At 45.5% G+C, this 6,265-nt stretch overlaps 1 non-coding gene across 1 annotated transcript; it reads left to right on the top strand.

Moving 5' to 3' along the window:
- Window positions 1-5,914: 5,914 nt before the first annotated feature.
- On the top strand, window positions 5,915-6,057 carry LOC139011888 (small nucleolar RNA SNORA57). Its single transcript, XR_011471703.1, has one exon. It is a non-coding gene; the product is annotated as a small nucleolar RNA SNORA57 (small nucleolar RNA).
- Window positions 6,058-6,265: the final 208 nt, after the last annotated feature.

The following is a 6,265-nucleotide window of genomic DNA, read 5'->3' on the forward strand; positions in this document are numbered from 1 at the left end:
AATTATGATACCATTGATTAACATGCTATCTGGAAGTAAAGAGATAATTTGTCTTGCTCTCCCCCAATCAAAAGCTTTGGTCAGTTGAGTTTGAACAGCTTTGAGTGGTCGGGAGATACACTCCCCAGACTGTCTCTTTGACTCTTGATTACATCAGTTTTTTCTGAGGAAATAGAAAAAAAGTCATGGCTTCATCTAGAGCAGTGGTTCTCAACTTTCCCAACCATAAAATTATTTTCGTTGCTACTTCATAACTAATTTTGCTACTGTTATGATTGTAATGTAAATATCTGATATGCAGAATGTATTTAGGCGACCCCTGTGAAAGGGTCGTTCGACCCCCAAAGGGGTTGAGAACCGCTGATCTAGAGAAAAGGTAATGGTAGCCACCAAAGTGTAAGGTGGTGCCTTATCGGCCTTGACTACTAAATGTCAGCGTGGTGTATGTGAGACACAGAATACCTGGGAATCTAATTGTAAAGTTCCCTTAGGGCCTTTAGAGCTCTGACTTCAGAGTGTGGTGGTTATTGATGTCTTTACCCAATGTCCCCCGAGCCCTTTGTCACCCTAGCCTCCAGTGTAATCTAAAAAAACAAGATCTGCCCCGCTGCTGTGGCTCACTGCTTGAGTGTCCACCTATGAACCAGGAGGTCATGGTTCTATTCCTGGTCATGGCATAAGCCCAAATTGTGGGCTCGATCCCCAGCGTGGGGCATGCAGGAGGCAGCTGATCAATGATTCTCATTGACTAGAGGCCCAGCGCATGAAATTTGTGCATGGGTAGGGTCCTTAATGGCTCCCTGCTGGGGCCTTCCTTCCACGCCGCCCTTGGTGGTCAGCTCACATCATAGTTCAACTCCTGGTTGGTTGAACTCCCGAGGGGACACTTTGCATATTAGGCTTATGTATATATAGATAGATGTTTCTCACTTTCTCCCTCCCTCCCTTACTCTCGCTCTCTTGCTCCCTCCTTCTTCCCCTCTGAAATAAAAAATGTATGAAAAAGTAATAAAAAACCAAGATCTGATTGTGTTCCAGGTAAACTGAAAATCCCCCCACTGCTTCCTAGTGGGTAAAATGTTCTAGTCCATTATAAGCCCCTCACCGATTTCCCATTGTCTGCTTCATGCAAGCCTTCCCTGCTGTACTCTAGTAGAGAGAAATGCCACAAATGCCCTCTCTTACTCTGAAACTCAACCCATCTTTGGGGAAAGCTTGTCTCCTGTATTTTCACTGGGAATATATTTAAGGTTCAGCCCAAATGTCACCTCGTAAGCCCTGCTGGACCTCATCCCTCTAGCCAGAATTAATCTTCTCTTGTGAACACTTCTGTGGAGCCTTTTTTAGCCACTAGACAAATATGCCAGGCACGGTGCTATTGCCTAGCTTGGGTCATTCTGCATGAGGCCAGGGCCCTACTTAGCATGTGGGGCACATCTGGGTGAATTACAGACACACTCCCCTTCATTTTTCTGGCTGGCACAGCCCCTGAGCCAGGGAAAAGGTTTGTCAAATGGAGTCTGTCCAAACTACAAGCATAAATAGTGTCTCTATAGTGGCCCTATAACTTAGTGCTTTGTATTAGAGATGTGTGGGTTGAGGACTCTATGTATACTGAGCTCTTTGATGGAAGTGTCTGCTGTTTCTCAGCACCCAGCTTACACATAGCAGGTGCTTAGTACATACCTATGAAAATTGGGGAATAAATTCAAAGAATGTTTCCTAGAACCTTTCTATGGGTGCTGGGGAAGAGGAGGTGGAGGAAGAGCTAAGAGTGTTTAAAACTTTTTATGAGATAGAAACCACTCTCTTCATATGACTAGCTGAGACCCGTGCTTTGCAACCTTGGCTGTACATTAGAATCACCTGGGAAGCGTGGCCAACTACGCATGCCCAGACCAAGTCAATCAGAATCTCAGCTGGGGGGCCAGAAAGAGTCTCTCTCCCCCCTCCCCCACAAAGGTGATTTCAATGTGTAGCTGAGAGGGTAAACCACCGACCTGGAAGGACTTGGCAAGGGAAGGTGAGAACTTGTGTCCTTGTTCTGTGTGAAGAGAGATCTGCAAAACATAAAAGGTACAGACTAAAACAATATCGACAGCGGGCTGACCCAGGGGACTAGATCTTTCCTGTGTCTGGCTTGCATGGCAACAGCATTATATTGGTGGCGGCCCTGGGAAGGGAAACATGGACGCTGCCACGTGTTTGAAAGCTTCTCAGGAAGCCAGCCCGCAGCTGACTGTCCCTGGGCTTCCTGAGGGCTAAATGTTTTCTTCCACAAGTTGTAAAAATAAGCAAAGCAGAAAGTCCCTTTGCCCTGTGAGGTTTGCTCTAAGGCAGCGGTTCTCAACCTGTGGGTCGCGACCCTTTCGGAGGTCGAATGACCCTTTCACAGGGGTCGCCTAAGATCATCCTGCATATCAGATATTTACATGACGATTCATAACAGTAGCAACATTACAGTTATGAAGTAGCAATGAAAATAATTTTATAGTTGGGTCACAACATGAGGAACTGTATTTAAAGGGCCAGAAGGTTGAGAACCACTGCTAAGGTAATCTTTGTTTTATACTGTGGACTGCTGAGATGGAGTTTGCTCTGTCTGGCAAATGCTGAATCTGCTGAGCCTAAAACAGTACTTGGAGGATGACAATTGGATAGTGCAAGATGAAGATACAAGGAGGGGCATAGTAATGTTTGCAGTAATTTTTTTAAAGGCCAGGAGCCACTGTAGGCCTGCACTCAATTCTAGAACTCTTCCTGGCAGCCGGAAAGGACTTCTTAGAGAGAGGACAGTAAACTCGGTCCTGTCAGGGGCAGGAAGTTGGCAGAGTGACCCTAGCAAATGCCCAGTGAGAGAGCCCTGGTCAGAATTTAGCTGAAAAAAAAATGTTTTTTAGCAGCTTTATTGAGAGATAATTCACATACCACATGCTATTTCACAAATATAAGCCCTGAGCCCATAGTTAATTGAGTCTGCCTTACACTTGAATATGGGCATTTGCTGGTTGTTATTAGTTTTTATGTGGGCAGACATATCAAGGGCAAATATCAAGTTCATGAAACATAGTTTGTAGTGGAACAATCTGGAGCTTAGGGACTTGTATTCTCATTTGAAATCCTGTGTTTTGGGAAAATCAAGCTTCTCCGGTCTCAGTTTCTCTGTCTATAAATGAAGAGGTTGGCAGTGATCTCTTGGGTAACTGCTAGCTCTGTGATGCACTGCAAGTGCACACACTGAACAAGCTGGAGGTTTGTATTCAATATATTGGAGCCCTAGCTGGTTTGGCTCAGTGGATACAGCATAGGCCTGCGAACTGAAGGGTCCCGAGTTCAATTTTGGTCAAGGGCACATGCCAGGTTGTGGGCTTGATCCCGAGTGTGGGGTATGCAGGAGGCGGCCGATCAATGATTCTCTCTTATCATTGACGTTTCTCTCTCCCTCTCCCTTCCTCTCTGAAACAAATAAAAATATATTGAAAAATGCATTTGATGGCACAAAGGTGGGTGACAGGAAAATGCAGGAAGGAAAGACAGAGAAAGACCATGGGTTTGGAGAAACTCTTCAGTCTGTGATCTCACTTGCCTTTTATAAAGAACCCTTGGCGTCTAAGTTTCTAAGACAAAAGTCACTCTCCCAGGGCTGAGACTGACAAAGAGAGAGAAAAAACAACAACAAATAAAACACCAGTTGGTTGTGCCCCCAGGAAGTGAACCCACCACCTGGGTATGTGCCCTGAATGGGAAAGGAACCCCTGGCCCTTAGGTGCATGGATGACACTCCAACCAATTAGCCACACTAGCCAGGCCCCAGCTTTATTTCTGAGTTTGTATCGTCTTCTTTGAAAACTGTCAGATGTGTCAGCTGACTGACCTTCAGGTTCTGCCTGCAGCTACCCAGCATCCTTTTTCCATTTTCTGAAGATAATTAGCTCACAAAACGATTGAACCATGACCTACCCAGTATTCAGACACGTTATTACATTACCTCTGCATTCCAGCCAATAGGTTACTCAACTCAGAGACTGATAATCAGGGCTTTAGATCGCAAATGAGCTCCTCTGTCAAGTAGGAATTCTTAATGTGGGGTCTCCTGAATTCCAGGAATTTCAGTCCCATGATGTGTCCACGAAGCTCCTGAAAAGGGCAGGGGCCGGGAGCGGGGGAGGGAGGCAGGGATCGGGGGAATTCCGCGCTAAGATATATGCATGCCTTTTTGGTACAGAAAGTCTAAAGGGGCCACTGATTTTCAAAGAGAAGGTTGACTCATAAAAGGTGAAGAAACTCCTGGAGTAGACTAGATGGCCTTGAAGGTTTCCTTTGAGTTTCAATGTTCAAGCTTCTTTGAATGTAGGCTCTCCTACAGATACCAACTTACACTCTCCTCCAGTGAAGAAGCCGGCTCAGCAAGCCGTGGTGTGGCAGGAGCTCCTGGGGAAAAAGGAAGTGCATTTGTGTACGTTGTCAAGTTCTGCTTGGAGTGAACTCAGAGGGAAACGTCTCTGACCAACTTCTCCATTCAAGGAGAGAACCAGGGCCATGTTTTCACAGAAGAAGAAGCAGTGACTGGGATGCTAATTCTGTTTCCTGGTGGAAGGAAGACGAAGGGCTGCAGCAATCTGTACTAGTCAGCCTCAGATCCCTTGGTGGGAAGACCATGGTCCCTAAGCTCCCATTCCAAGACTGTGGAGACTAGCTCTGCCTTCCTTATTTGTTGCCTCTGTGTGAGACATAAGACAAATTTACTAAATATCTTTGCAATGAAAATCTTAAATACCTAGAAAGGTAGCTTTCTGGAAAGCCTTTCCATTGAAGTACTCAGACAGAACTCTGTCACCTCACGTCTTTTTTTTAAAATATATATATTTTGTTGATATTTTACAATGAGGAAGGGAGAGGGATAGAGAGTTAGACATATCAATGAGAGAGGAACATCGATCAGCTGCCTCCTGCACACCCCCCACTGTGGATATGCCCGCAACCAACATACATGCCCTTGACTGGAATCGAACCTGGGACCCTTGAGTCTGCAGGCCAACGCTCTACCCACTGAGCCAAACCGGTCAAGGCAGTCACCTCACTTCTTGAAGAACTCACAGACCCTAAGCTCAATCTGTGTTGCTATGTAGGCAAAAGTGGCTGTTGTTTCTGCATCATCTCCCATGTCAGGCTCTTGGAAGTCTGTTCCTCCCTGTCCATTTTCCCCTTTCTGCTGAGCCCTTCCCAGCACATAGGGAATCAATGACCAATATGCACCCATCACTGTCTGAAAACTGCCCCTGCCTCAGTGATGACCAACCTTCTGCTGTGCTGCATGCCATGATACTAGTCACCTGGAGGGAAGCGACTTCAGAAGACACTTAGACCACATCAGTGGTTCCCTCCAAAGGAGATTCTTACCCACAGAAATCTTTAAACAAGGGTGTATATATACACGGATGATCATTGCAATGATGTTTGCAAAAACCTCTTTCCATTGATAGGGGAATAGTTGATTATTGTGGTCCATCAGCACACTGAGGCAGATAAGAAGAATTAGGTGGTTTCATTGTTGAGCTGTTTTGCTAATTTAACAAATATTTATTAGTGCTTACTATGTGCCAGGTAGTCTGATGCTGAGACCAGAGTGAGAGACCAAATAGACACATCTCTGACCACATAGAACTTCTAGTCTGACTGCAGGAGAATTCGTTCCATCTATTCATTCTGTGGACATTTATGGCATCTACTTTGTCAGGTACTGTTTTAGTCCCTTTGAATAGAACAGCGAGGAAGCAGATGTTACCCTTATTCTGACAAAGCTTGTGCCATTTGTCAGAGGGGAATGCTTTATTGATAAGTTAAAAAGAATGTTCTAGAATAGTATATGTGAGTGATAGACATTTTTGCTTTACCTGAAAAAAGTCTGGGAGACCCTCCTCTTCTTGCTAAGACCTGGCACATGGTCCTGGTCCCAGAACTATGTGGAGGCAGAGGGAAAGCTCTGCTCCTGGTATCAGGTCTTTGTTGCCCATGGTTTCCAGTCCCCTGGTTCTATCCTCAAGTGAAGGGACACCGGTTAAAAAAAAAATCTGAAAGAATGTACCCAAATGAGTACGTTTACCCCACAGGAGCAAATGGTCAAGAGATAGACTTTCATGTTGGGGTCCAGCCCCAGCAGGTCCAGAGGTTGCCCAAAGGGGTGGACGGAGTCGGCGAAGAAGGAATGACAAGGAGGCAGAGTTCAGGTGATCATCATAGCCAGGTTCTCCCTTTATTGTCCTAT

The sequence above is a fragment of the Myotis yumanensis genome, unplaced genomic scaffold (assembly GCF_028538775.1).
Source record: "Myotis yumanensis isolate MYYU_CA2020_CCGP unplaced genomic scaffold, mMyoYum1.0.hap1 SCAF_5, whole genome shotgun sequence".
Lineage (NCBI taxonomy): Eukaryota > Metazoa > Chordata > Mammalia > Chiroptera > Vespertilionidae > Myotis > Myotis yumanensis.